At 41.6% G+C, this 13,978-nt stretch overlaps 1 long non-coding RNA gene across 1 annotated transcript; it reads left to right on the top strand.

Moving 5' to 3' along the window:
* Positions 1-460: 460 nt before the first annotated feature.
* LOC108447745 lies at positions 461-12,973 on the top strand. Its single transcript, XR_001863425.1, has 3 exons — positions 461-2,741; positions 3,723-9,068; positions 9,755-12,973. It is a non-coding gene; the product is annotated as an uncharacterized LOC108447745 (long non-coding RNA).
* The last annotated feature ends 1,005 nt before the right edge of the window (positions 12,974-13,978 follow it).

Raw genomic sequence — 13,978 nt, 5'->3', positions numbered from 1 at the left:
GGCATGAGGGATGCGGGATGAGGGATGCGGGATGTGGGATGCGGGATGTGGGATGCGGGATGTGGGATGAGGGATGTGGGATGAAGGATGCGGGATGAAGGATGCGGGATGAAGGATGCAGGATGTGGGATGAGGGATGTGGGATGAGGGATGCGGGACGTGGGGCGGGATGTGGTGATCTATAACAAACGTTTATTTCGGGGTGAATTCCTCTGCTATTTGTTGTCTGGGATGAGGGATGAGGGATGTGGGGCGGGATAAGGGATGCGGGATGTGGGATGAGGGATGTGGGGTGCGGGATGCGGGATGAGGGGTGCGGGAAGCGGTATGTGGGGCGGGATGCGGGATGAGGGATGCGGGGTGCAGGATGAGGGATGAGAGATGCAGGATGAGGGGTGCGGGACGTGGGGCGGGATGCGGGATGAGGGAGGCTGGGCGGGATGCAGGGTGGGTTCTGGGGCGGTTTGTAGGCAGCGGGGCCTCGGCACAGCGCTCCGGGGACACCCGAGAGGGCGGGCCTGGGACGGCGTCCCCCTCCCGTTCCCATCCTCGGGGCCCTTCTCGCCTCGCGGCCCCCACCCTGTTCCTCCCCACCGTGGCGAGATGCTGCTGGGAGAGCTGGAGCCCCCCCCAGCACAGTGAAAGTGACCCAAAATGGGCATTTTGCCGAGTTTTTTCACTGCTGTCATGTTTCATGATGTTTATTTCCCCAGGACTCCTCTTTGGGTTGTTTACTCGTTTTATTTGCAGTGGGTTTGGGCTGAGAGACTTCAGCTCATCTACACCCTGTGCAGTGGGGTTTGGGTCAGTAAGTCTTTTAGGAGCCCTGTTTTTGGTTTAGGAGCCCTCTTTTTGGTTTATTAGACAGAGTAAACCAAAAGAAACAGCAAAACTGCCCCACAAAGTGAACCTGTGTGGTTTTTCACTGTGTTTTTTCCAGTTATAAGTCAGGTGCAGGTAATGAAGAGGATGAAACATCACAAAGTCTTAGCATAAAGCCTTCTGGTAAATCTTAAAATTAACTCTGGCACCCTTGGTGGTTTTAAGACCAGATAATATAGCGGTGTTGAGCTGCTGGATACCAAGGGGATGTATCCGGGGAAAGCTGATTTTTTGCTAGCTTTTCCATAGTCGTCCTTCAGGCCCCCACAGCTGAATATTGCTGAGCCAGATGTGGGGCTAGAGGAATGTCATTTTGGGGCAATATGTGTGTTTCCATGTATTAAGCACTAGAGAGATGTTATAGTTTTGTAGAGCAAAGGCATAGGTTTAAAAAAAGATGAATTTTAATTTATAAGCTTTGTTTGATGAGATAGATACAATTCTGCAGGAATTTTGGGTTAAAACCGAAAGCTCTGCTCAGCATGACACGAGCTAGTGCACTGTCTCAGAGGAACTTGCCTGATTAGCACTCAACAGAGGTTAAAAAAACCCCCCTTATTTCATACAGTTCTGACACTTTTGGGGGCCTAATCTGCATATCTTGATAGTGATGTTTCTGTATCAATCCCGTGGAGGGTTTTTTGAGTGATGTGGAGTTAACTCCAGCTGAAGAGCTGCTCCACATGCAGAGCACTGCTCCGTGCACATCCATCATCTTCGGGAGGCATTAACTAACTGTATCTATAATAGTGATCAAGGATGTTTATTGCCTTTCTTCCAAGCATAGTTTAGACTTTTTCCTTTTATTCCCCTCCCAGTATCTGACCATGAAAGGGTGCAGAGTGAAAGCTGTTTGCTTAAATCCAGCTCAGATAAGATGAACGGATATGAGGTTTGCTTTTACCTAGGAGCACTGTCACGACGGGCAACTTCACAGGCCTGCTGATTGTTATTCCTGGCAGCTCAGACCACAGCAACAACTCAAAAAATGAACATTCAGTATCATTTTATGAAAGATTTTTGAATTTTTTCTTTTTAAAATGGATGCAAAGACAGCATTCTCTGAAAAAGCAAGTGTTGCCATTCACATTGTATTGGACTACAATGAAAAAGGGTTTTGGAAACTCCCACTGGTGCCACTTAAAACTGGCTATTATTCAGGCTTTCAGGGGAAGGATACTGGGAAAACAGCAGCTAAAGCATAATCTTCCAGATAAACCTAAAGAGCACGAGAGGAAGAGTTTCAGGGTTTTGTTTTTAACAGGTTCATCACTTGTCTGATTTTGCCTTGCTCTCCTCTTGCGTGACTTGCTTTTAAAACTCATAAAAGCCCTGCCATCATGAAATTCTTAAAAATTTTCAAATCACGCTACTTGGTGCCTGTGAGGGTTTTTTGGGGGGGCGGGGGGAGGAAAAGGAGATAAAACCATAAATGTACACAACTAATATAAAAATTAGAGTCCCTCAGTGACACAGCGAGACGCATTTAGGATTTGTCAGAAAAATCAGGAGTTAGCAAACACTGCCAGGCACATCTTCCTGCAGGAAGATTTCTGTCCTGTGAGAGATGTATAGTCCATTTTCTCTCTGCAACTGCTTTTAGGTTCTCAGCCCTCTTTTGTTGCCAGTTGTCTTCAAGTTTCACCATCACTCTTCCTGTGGGGATCTTGCAGAGCAGTAATGGATCTGCTGCATGATGCTGGTCCCCAAGGCACCCCAGACATCCCCTCCTTCACTCTGCCCGTGGCCACTCACCGTGAATTTCATTTGCAGGGAGGTGCTCACTCTGAATCCAGGAAAGGGGAAGGATTCAGGCAGCAGAAACCAAGCACACTTGATCCCACTGAGGAGTATGTCAGGTAAAAGCTAATAATATAATGAAAAATGTGAGTTATGCACTTCCTCTGCCTGGAAATTTCAGCAGGGTGGACACTGTGAGTCACTGGTAAGAAGCTACTGAAATCTACAGGAAAAAATAGGCAGCAGAAAATATTCTTTCTATTTATGTTTTTTTTTTTTTCTGGAAACAACCCTACACATTCATGCAAATTTTTTACTGAAAAAGAATGAAAAACATAGAAGAGAAATACAAATATGGTGACAAACCAAGCAACACCCATTCAACAATTATGTAATCAAAAGAAAATATATTAAAACACTGGTTTTCCAAACTGACTGAAAATAAAGGAAATTATTTTATGCCAGCTGAACAGCAGCTTTCCATTTGAGATTATTTATAGATTCTCAGTCTACAGTGTTTTCTCTTTCTTTTTTACAAGTCGGGCTTTTTACACTATGAGGTTGTTCAGACTGGTTGTCAGGTTTCAGTGAGAGCTCGTTAATACTCCTGGCTACATAATCTTTTCCTTTTTTCACAGTATTCTCATTTCTACTGCTTAAGAAATGGAATGCCAAAAAAAAAGTTTGCAAAAAAAATTCAGATTATCTCTCTTCTACCATCACTTTCGCTGGAGACAGATGCATGGGCTCTGTGAAAGGAATTTGCATGGTCTCCATGTAGCCTGATTGTATGAGGAGAACCATTTTCATATAAACACACTTTTGACTTAGCACTTCATCACGCAATCTTTACACAGCTCTCTCCAGAATATTCATTGATTTTTGTCTTCTGATCTGTGTTATCTCTGCCTTGCCTTGGAATTTGATTTGACTTATTAGCAAGTTGGGCTGTGTCCAGGCTTTTCTGAGAATTCTTTTGCTGTTCGTGCTGCATCTCACAAGTAGTTGGGCCTCTTCCACGCGCCAGGCTAAGTGTGTTTTCTCATCTTCTGTAAGCTCAGAATGTTTTGCTCTTAATTATGTTTCTGTTTTCCTGATAGACCCTGGAGGCGAATTCGTGGGACAGAAGTGGAGTGTGATCAAGAAGCCAAGAAGGAAGAAAAGAAGGAAGATGAGGAGCAAGACTTTGTAATGAAGAGTGTTTAAGCAGAAGCAGGGAATTTTCTGTCACCCGCAGTCAAATTAGCAAAATACTTTGCATTTTCACCGTACCTACTGCAGATCTCATGGGTGTCATGAGTGCTCCTGCTCTGCATACCCCAGAAATGAGCAAGTTTTATTCCATTAGGTAGCAGAAATCAGTTTTAGAAAGTGATAAAAGGAAAATATTGAAGGCAATCTTTGAACTGAACAAGTTCAGTAGTGGATAAGATACTTTTAAAGGCAAACTACCAACTTCTGCTGTGTTAAACACTGATTTTTCAGATAAGTGGAAAGAAAACCATCAGTTCCTGTAAGTGACTTGATTTGCTTTTACCACTCATTTTTTAAAGTTACACATATGACTGCAATGCTGGCTGAGTCTCAGAAACCACCAGTGAATGTCCACTGTAACTGCTGGAAAGTCAGGATTTCTCTGTGTGTTGGGGATTGTATCACCCCACAAAGATCACAGGTAGTCTCCCACACAGATTAGGTGACGTTTTTCAATCTGTACGAGCACGACTGAATTTTGGTATTCAATATCATGAACCATGTGATTTCAGGCAATTGTGGTGCTCTCAAAATTTGAAGAGAGTCCATGGAATGGTATTTTTATGTGGAAAACTGAGCAAGCTTTTGCTCAGTGTTGGACCATCATCAACAAAATGCTGCTAAACTGACTGTGCTGCCATCTTTCAAGCCACTCAGACAGAAAAAGACACTTTTTATCACTGAACTACCAGGCAACTCAAGCCACTAGAAATAGGTTTCTTTGCTTGCTGCTGCATGTCCTCCCAAGCAGCACCAAAACTCTGAAGGCAAATTTTGGCCAGTTTTCAAAACAACCACTGAGCAATCTGAGTGCAGCTTCTAACCAGCTGCTTGTCCCAGTGTAAAAAGAGGCAGCTCAGCTTTCCAGTGGCACATTCCCAAGCGCCTGCTTTGCAGGCAGAGGCTGTGCCAGAGGCCTTGGGTAACTGGTGTCTGGTCCTGGCTTGTGCCGGGACCAGCTCTGTGCCTTTGGGCTGGGATGGTGCTGCAGGGCTTGCAGCATTGCAGAGCACTTCTCTTGCTCTGGGTGGTGTTTTCTGAGGCATGTGGAAGTGTGGGGAGTTGTAGGTATACTCAAACAGCAGTGCCTCCAAGGATTTTAGCTTTGGAGGAGTTTGGATCGTGGACCCCACGCAGGAGGCAGTAGCCACTTGGCTGTCAGAAAGGCAGTGGACAGCAGGGCACAAAACCAGCTGGTGTGCAGAGGCAGAGCCCTCGAGGCTCACACTCTGAGGCCAGATGTCCCAGGAATGTGTTGGACTGACTCTGTGACACACTTTTTGGTCGCTTTCTGTTAGCGTGTGGGATTGCCTGGGTTTGCGCATGTAGTCCCAGGTTTGGATGGGTGAATATTTTTGGCATTCCCACGGCATCCAAAAGGCTCAGACATCTGCATTTACAAGTTTCTGTCAGGAGGTGACCCAGGGACTCCTTTAAGAGTTACTGGCTCACCCTACCTTATTTTACAGCTTCCATGCTCTGTAAGGAGCTCTTGTATTACACTTAGCAATGTACAAACCCCGTTCCTTCTGCATGTGACGGAAACAAGAGACAGGGTTGGTGTCCCACTCATTCTGGGGAAATTATTAACACTTGCTCAGGCCTATTGAAGCAGGATTTCCAGTGTGAGTAAAGGAGCACACTGTCTAGTACCCATTATCACTGCTCTTTTCAGCTGAATATTCTGTGGAGGTAGAGGAGGTAACATGAACCATGATGCTGTCAGTGTGTGACTGGTACACCTCTTACATCTCTGAGCGAGGCAGTTCATTATCTTTGCTTCCCAGGGGTTGTGAACAAAATTAAAATTTCTCTAAGAACAGATTCCCTGAAGGTTTAGGGTGACCTCTTTTCTCGTTTTGCATGATAGGGCCTCAAATCAAATGCAACGGTTTTCAGTTAATATATTTCATTTGTGACATTGTTGGTATTTAGGCTTAAATTCATATTCTGTCAAATCTCATTAGTTTATTTTAATAAGGATCATCTTGGTTGTAGCTCCCTGGCTTCAATTATAGCTAGGATATCTTTTAATAACCATGAGAAGCTCTGATATCAGTTCCTTATTTGAGCACTGCTTTGTGGTTTCTTATGGGACGTGCCTCAAATGAGAGGTGTTAATATTTGAAAAATATTTTAGGAGAGATGCCTCGTGAAAGGTATCACAGATCTTTTTCCATTTGCATGGCTTAAAAGGTACTTCTGATTATTGTCTTGAAGTCTACTAAGGTTTTTGCATCCTGGATATCCAGGAATATTTTCTCCAAGGAGTTGTCATGAGCTGGTGAAAGAGAAGAATGTGACAGCCACCCATAACTGTGTTAAAGGATTGTCCTGGGGCAAAGTTTGCAGGGGCAGCAGCTCTGGGGTGGAGGTGCAGCTACGACTGGTTGAGCTGTCTTGGTGATTCCACGTCTGCTGGTGGAACTTGTGCTGCTGCTGCTGCTGGGAATTCATGGATGGCGTGGCTCCCTACAAAGGAAGTAGTCACTTTGTCTTTTGAGTCTGTTAATACATTTTCTGCAGGGAGGCTTCTGTGGTAATAGAATGCTCCTTTTTTGACAGCAGTGTTTTTATCTGCAGGTGTGGCTTTCGTGGTGGTTTTTTTTTGAATTTGCTAGATTGAATGCTCATTATTTGAGTACATATATTGGCCAACAGAAATAATTTTACTCGTCCTCTACGCAGGGTTTCCATCAGTGTAGCTAAGGGAAAGCTGCATGCAATAATTCTCATTTCCTGTTTACTTGTTCTTGGAAAAATTGTCAAAAGGGATGAAAACCTTGTCTAACTTGTGACAAGATCCAGCGAATCACTTTTGATACAATCTCATGATCCCTATCTGGTGGAGTATTTTGAAGTGGAGTCTCTGTCAGTACAAATAAATTAAACATATGCACACATAAGATAGTGCTGCCAAGAACTTAATGAATTTAAATGGTTAGGAGTGCAGCATTTGTACACTGGGGTGCGTTCACACCATGATTTTAAATGCTGTAGACTGTTGGTTTTAATTTCTTGAGTGATTCAGTGTGGAAAATATTCATCAGGTTATAAAAATGTGTTGACTTTGATCCTTCTTTATTTTCTTTTTAGGAAGACTGAAAATCTTTGCCGTCACAGTAAGTGGAAAATCAATATAATAAGAAAATGATGATTTACCTTTTCATATGGAAATATGTCTTCTGAGCACAGTTAGAAAAAGAGTCTTAAAGAGACCAGATTCAGGGAATTTTTCCTTTTTAAATGAGGATGGTTATTTAAGAAAAACAATTTAAATGGGAGAAAAATCTTATTCACCAGTGTTGAAATTAACTTCACCTGCATAAATTCTGAGTTATAATCTATGAAACCATTCATATGAGGAGAACCAAATGCTGTTGGAATGCTGAAGTTTTACAGTTGTGAGCTGTGCCACATTACTAAAAATCAAGCCCTACACAGTAAAAGTCTTTCAGCTCAGCCCAGCTTTCCTCATACTTTTGCAATAAATGCAAAAGGTAAAACCTTAGCAGCAGGAGAATTTATCTGTTTTAAAAGGTACACTACTGCTCTGCAGAGGATCTAGAAGAAAGGAAGCAGAGTTAACACATGAAAAACGGTAAAATAAATAAATAAAAAAATAAAGGTGATGAAGCCTTGCTGGGCAAAACACAGAATGAATAGAGGGCTTCTGTCATTTGTAGAGGATGCAAATTAAAATAGCAGTTCAGGATATAACCCTGCAGAGCTCCAGCCACAGGGACCCTCACCCTGATCTATAAAGAGGATTGGAGTATTTAAAAAAGGGTTTCCTATCTTCAGAGCCCCTGCTCCTTTCAAGCTGTACCACAAACCATTCACCACAAGCGGTAGGCAAATAACTGGCTGAGCTGGGCATGAACTGTAAAAAAACTCTTAGATTTAAAGAAAACAACCCCAGCCAAACAAACAAAAAAAGTTGCTCTTATACTATTTTGTGTCAGTGAATAATGACAGTGATGTTTTCATAACATTCACAAATACATACCTAAATGCCTTCCTAAAATACCTAAAAAGCCATTTTTTAAATGCTTGTTTCATTTGTACTTTCAAAAATAATTGCTATGTATATGTGTGTGCATGTCTTTTTTTGAACCTGACAGTATTTCTGTCCCCACCAATGAAGATTTCTGTGAAAGATGCCACAGTGAATAAAAAAACAACCCTTCTTTAGCTCTTTCTTGCATCATATACTAATTTTCAGGTGGATCTAATACTATCTTTTTGTCCAATTATTTGTGCATTATTGGATAATACCAAGAGAGATTAAAGAATTTGTTCTTCAGTCTTCATTTGCTGTGGGAGCCTTTGTGACAAGAGAGCACCACCAAAGCAATTGGTGAAAAGAACTATCCTTCTTTCCAGCAGTGAAAAAAACTTTATGGTCACAGTAAACTCTTAGAACAAGGATGAACAGTGAGGGCAACATTGTTGTATTTTTAAGTATTTAGTGAATAATTAAAATATTACATTATTTTCTTCATGGCAGCAGATTTTTCAGCCCTGCACACTAAGGCAGATGAGCAGTACATGGGACAGAAACTCAGTCTGAAAGAAGTAGGTTTCGAGGTATAGAATTTTATATTCTCCACATTCCTTAAACGTAACAATAATCTAAAATTCTTCTGCCTCTGTTAGTCAGAATACTTGCTGATCTTGGTAGCAGCTGTCCAGTATTAGGGACTACAAAGGAAGAACATTAATTAAAAAAAAAAAAAAAAAATTCTATGTTACTACGGAAGCTCTCAATTAATTTCCATTTTAGGGAACCAGAAAATTACGTTGTTTGAAAAAGAGGTGTTTATGAGGTATTGGGTGCAGCAGGATTACTGAATTTTATAGGTAGATCTGGTCCAGAGTGGTGAAAGAATTCGGCGGTTTTTGCACACATAATCTTATTTGTGTGCAATTATTCTTATAATAAGAATTTCCATGTTTTCTGTAGATTTACCTAATTATTTCTTCACTAAAAACAGATTTGTACTTTTGAAGCCACTTAACTCCTTGTACAGTGTGCTGGAAGAGTTATAACATCAAATATAGAGCAAAGTACATCTATTGGTGCTCAATGTGATGCTGATTCACAGTAAAGTGAGAGGCAGCTCTTTCTGCTGCTAGGTGGAAAACTGAGGATCCACGACCAGTGAAATGCTCCCTGAATAGACTCAGTGGTAAGTTCTGTGATGTGATCCTTAGAGGGATAATTCAAATGCTTGAATTAGGCAACAGAAAGTCAGAATGAGGGCACTGCCTTGAGCAGGGTGGTATGAGAAGGAGACTTCGCCATCTAACAGGCATTTGACTTTGAATTTAGCTACCTACGTTTAACCTGTATTTTATTTTTGGACCTACAGCATTGACTTGGAACTTGCTTTATCACATAATCTTAAATCAAATATCCCCTGCTCGGTGGTCTTTTTCAAGGTGATGGGCAAAATGCTGTTGTCATCTTTAAGCGTGCAATGAAATAAAATGCTGTAATTTTGGTGCCACACTTTCAAGGCAGAAAGAGCAATTGGTATGGGCTGGCTACGATCAGATTAGCGTTCACATTTTTTGTGAGACCTGCCTTTCTTCCTGGCTATGTAGGTTCACTTTCTGTAAAGGGTATTGATGCCAGTTGACCTTGTATCACAAGAAAATGAACGTAGTGCTTTCACAGAACAAGACAAATTCAGTCTGAATAAAATTTCCAAAGTATGGCCTTAAGTGCACTTCTGAAAAAAAAATCTAACAAATTCACACCTTGGTTAAAAAAACCCCATGATATCTAATATCTTTGTGTATGAGAAAAATATTCATCCTTACAGAATCAGCTGGTCTTGAGTATGTGCTAAGAGACATTTATGGTCTACAGGTGAGAAATTAAAAGCGACTTGATTTGAAAAAGGAAAAGTGAAAGAGGTCTGGATGCTACAGCTGAAAACCAACACAGGAGCGCTGTTTTCTCAATGGAATAGCAGTCAGAAGGTGACTTTTCTTAGTGAATGGTGAGAGATACTTCTGCTGAGCAGAATTGCCTGTTCCATTTCAGCTCTGTGGGTCTCTTTGAGGGACACCAGTGGAGTGAACTCGCATGGAACAACGCACTGCGAAAAATTCCAGGGGAAGCAGGAAGCAATTGTGCATCTCTGGCTGGAAGCTGGAGGTCTGTGCTTGCAGTGAGTCAGGATTTGTGAGCGTGGAAGGGTGTAAAGGTGCAGTGTGGTGGGGAGGTCACTGAGCCAAGTCCTTGCAAGGACTCATCTTTTGCTGAGCTGCTCATGCAAACCAGCAGAAAAAGCTGTGTATGCAATTGTGGAGGCAATTCTAGTTTGGAGAGAGCTCTGCAATTAAACTTCTCCCAGCACCTGGAGCATCTCATGTCTTTTGATGGTGTGGGTGTCTGTGTGGGTGGACACCACTGCCCTGCAACAAGTGCCTGGAACACTCCTGCTGGAAATTCCAAGATGCAGTTAAAGCTCCTGCTTTATGTCCAGCAGCAAACATTAGACAATGATGTTTGAAGCTTTGCCAAGTTTGGGTGCTGACTTGGGTTCACCCAGGAGGGCATGCTGGAAACTAATAATGAGCAGCATGATGCATTTCAGCATCAGTCAGAGTGATTTTCCTACCCTTGCCTTTCCTCTGCTTTGTTCCCTTGAGCAGTTACTCCCTCTCAGGTCAGATGTTCACTTCAAATATATGTGGGTCTTTCTGGATCACCAATCTTAATCTTTCCCAGTCACTTTTCTGGCTCATTTCTCTTCTGTGCTGATTTCCCTTGAAAATATCAAGTCCTATTCTGTTACAGTGCTGAAGTTACCCCTTTTCCTCCCTACCTCCCTCTTCACCAACATTTTGTGTCCCAATTGAACAGAAGGAGCACTTCTTGTATATTGCAGTTAAAAAAATTGTGTTTAACATCTGCATGTGTTGAGGCTTTTCACAGGCATCATTCATGACCTTTTATGCAGTTCCTGGGATTCTGTTTTACAATTATTTTACAATTATTCAGAATATTTTTCACAGTGGGTCCACTTTTTTCCCCATGCTTTCACAGCTGAACTTACAACATCCACTGATTGCCTTGTGTTGTTCATCTATTTCATGGAGATAAGATGGAGCTTTCAAAGTTTCCTTTTTGGCTACCCTGTATCAGTTAAAAATTATTTTTGATTGCAAATTCCATAACATATATGTCAGCAGATCTTAATTTTGATTAATAAATGTGCAGCCAGTTTTGTTAGTTTAATGGGAGAGGGTGGAAAAAGAATGAGCAGAGGCAGGGTTAAATTTGACTTCTGAGGTGGGTATTTGAGCAAAAAGTAAGTCATGGTGAATGAAGCCATAATTTGTTACATTTTTCCTGGAGGAAAAGGCTCCACTCTCCCAAAATGACTTTATTCCGTGCAAGCATTGCTTACAAAAATAAGAAAGAAATGTGGGTTAAAGTCAACAGGTGGAGATGTCAAATGCTGCTGGGGTAGAGCAACTGCTCAGATGGATTTCTCTGATTTCCTGGAGGATGTGAACCTGCATTTCCCTGATAAATGTCTCTATCTTGCTCTGGAGAGCGAGGGAAGAGGCGGGAGAAGAGCCTGCTCAGGTCTCCCACTGAAGCCCTACTGCTTTGAATAAATAATTAAGCTTTCACACCTCTCAGGCGAGCGTTCTCATCACAGCTGACACAATCCCATGTCTGTTCTCACCAACTGTTTAAGTATTTTTTGGAAAAGAGAAACATTACAGTGTCAGAACCGTCAGAACACATTGATGAGAACAGTTATACCCATGCACGCAGCACGTACAGATGTGAATCCACCTCCATTTTCCAGTTTTACTGGTCATTACTGAAAGAGACAAAATTTTCCTGACTCTTTGGTGTCTGGGTGAAACATCTGAGTGCTGGTGTTTGTCCTGGTGGGTGTTTGATTATTTGTGAAGCATGGAATGGTTACGAGAGGAGGGGCAGAGCTCCAGTTAGGGCACAGTGGTTTTGTGCCCACAGTCACAGGAGGAAGGTGAATTGGAAGAATCTTACATGACAACTTGTGGCCCAGGCTACAATTTCCAATATTTTTCTTGGTAGCTGGACTTCAATATAGCTGTGATTTACCAGAAAATAAATACTTTGGTTTCTTTCCTTGAAACGACTTGCTGCAGCACTTTAAATGGCTCAGTTTTAGTTTTCCTCTGTAGGTAGGTACTGAAGTGACATCAGTTCAGTAATAGACCGAGCAGATCCTATGGGAGAATGACTAACCTTGAAATATTAAAAAATCAAAATATAAGCCTGTGTAATTAGACTAGGAAAGTGGAAGCCTAATGCTCTAGTGAGGGCAAATGGCATATATGAAAATATTAAACAGCTGCTGGCAGAGTGGCACTGAAATATCAGATAATGCCAGTTCTGTTCTCAGATGAATTCCAAAGGCATTTCTTCTTGGAAGCTCTCTTAACACTACTAGGAACCATCTGAATTTTTCATATACCTTGATGGGTTATAAATTAGCTGTGATCACTCTGGAGAAAGACCTCCTCACAGGGGACAAGCTCAGTGGGAACATCTGCTCGGCTGTGCCACAGTGGTCAAAGAGGCAAAGAAGGCAGTGGGTTGTATCAGGGAAAATGTGTAGAACAAAACTGAAATTTCAGTGCTGCTGTTGCATGTATAGATGCATTATCTTTACTTCTGTGCTTAATGCTTCAGGAATTCCAGAATGTCAGGGAAAATGCTGCAAGTGTACAAGCTTGGTGTCTGACTATCCTTTGTTTAGTTTTAAGGTGACAAATGACAGCTAGTTTTATTTTTATTTATAGCCTTGTTTTCATTACATAAAAATAGTGCTTAAAGCTTGAACAAGTATTAACTCTCTGAGCCGTATCATAAATAAAAGCGAGAGAAAATCTTTATATTAAGGTCATCCTGTCTTAAATAAAGATTCAAGTACAAAGCACATCATTTGAGATGTCAGAGGATTTTTCACATGAAGAGAGCTTGAAACAATGGAAAAAGTTTGAATTATTGAGTGTGTAGAGGAATTGTGGCCATAGTAGAAACAAAACCGGGAAGATGGAGCAACAGAGGGAGCTGAGACCCTTTCCTTTCCTCGGAGGAGAACTGAGGGATGCTCAGTGAAATGAAAGATGGCAAAGAGCTTTCAGGAAGGCTGAAGGCGTTAATGCCACTACTCTGCAATTCCTCCCTGAGTGTCTGGTGTTCTCAGGAGATCTCAATGTCTGCCAGAGGCTACTCCAAAATGGCATCTGCTCATGAGTCACTCTCCTTTTCTTATTATTTATTATTTTTTTTTAATTTATAAGAAGAAAAAACCCTTATAACTGGGCAGAAAAATGCATCAATGCAAACTAAGACAGCTGGTATTTTCCTAAAATCAAAGTAGAGCTTTTGGTAAATGGTAAATGTCTTGGAAAATGTCCTAATTTCCTCTGAAGCAGGGAAATCAGGACGATCTGACGTTTGACTGATGACATTGTGGTCCACATGAAAAGGAGAGAGTCACCTCCCTTCATGCTAAAGCTCTCTGCTGTCTCCCATTTCCTGTTAACTCTTCAAAACCTGTTTAGATTTTCATGAAATACAGTTCCCCTCCTGCTGGGTTTTTTTACTGTGGCATCTCAGAAAAAACGGGAGATTCAGCTTAACAAGGCTCTAGACACTATTAAAACTGGTGTCAGACCTAGAGACAATGATGAAGACTTATAGTGCTTTCCAGAATATTTGTGAGGATTATCCATCCTCAGCCATTACAAAGCTGAGCCTTACAGTATTTTGGGGTGTGGTGCGTGATGTTTTCCATTAATAAGCCCTTGTTTTGGGGCTATTTCTTAGTATATGCTTAAGTCTATAATTTAATATATGTTTTATTGTTAGCATGTTACCGGGAATTTTGTCAAGGTCCTGAAGGGAGTGATTTGAACAAAGACCCTGCTGCTGCTCAAGACCTTTCACATCACACTTAAAGATCTATTTCTACACACAGTTAATTCTTTGGAATATCCATACAGTAAAATCATACAATATTTTAGGCTGGAAAAGACCTTTAAGCTCATCCAGTCCCGGCCATGTTATCAAGAA

The sequence above is a fragment of the Corvus brachyrhynchos genome, unplaced genomic scaffold (assembly GCF_000691975.1).
Source record: "Corvus brachyrhynchos isolate BGI_N302 unplaced genomic scaffold, ASM69197v1 scaffold376, whole genome shotgun sequence".
Lineage (NCBI taxonomy): Eukaryota > Metazoa > Chordata > Aves > Passeriformes > Corvidae > Corvus > Corvus brachyrhynchos.
The sequence above is the reverse complement of the archived record's forward strand: the minus strand, read 5'-3'. Positions and strand labels throughout refer to the sequence as shown.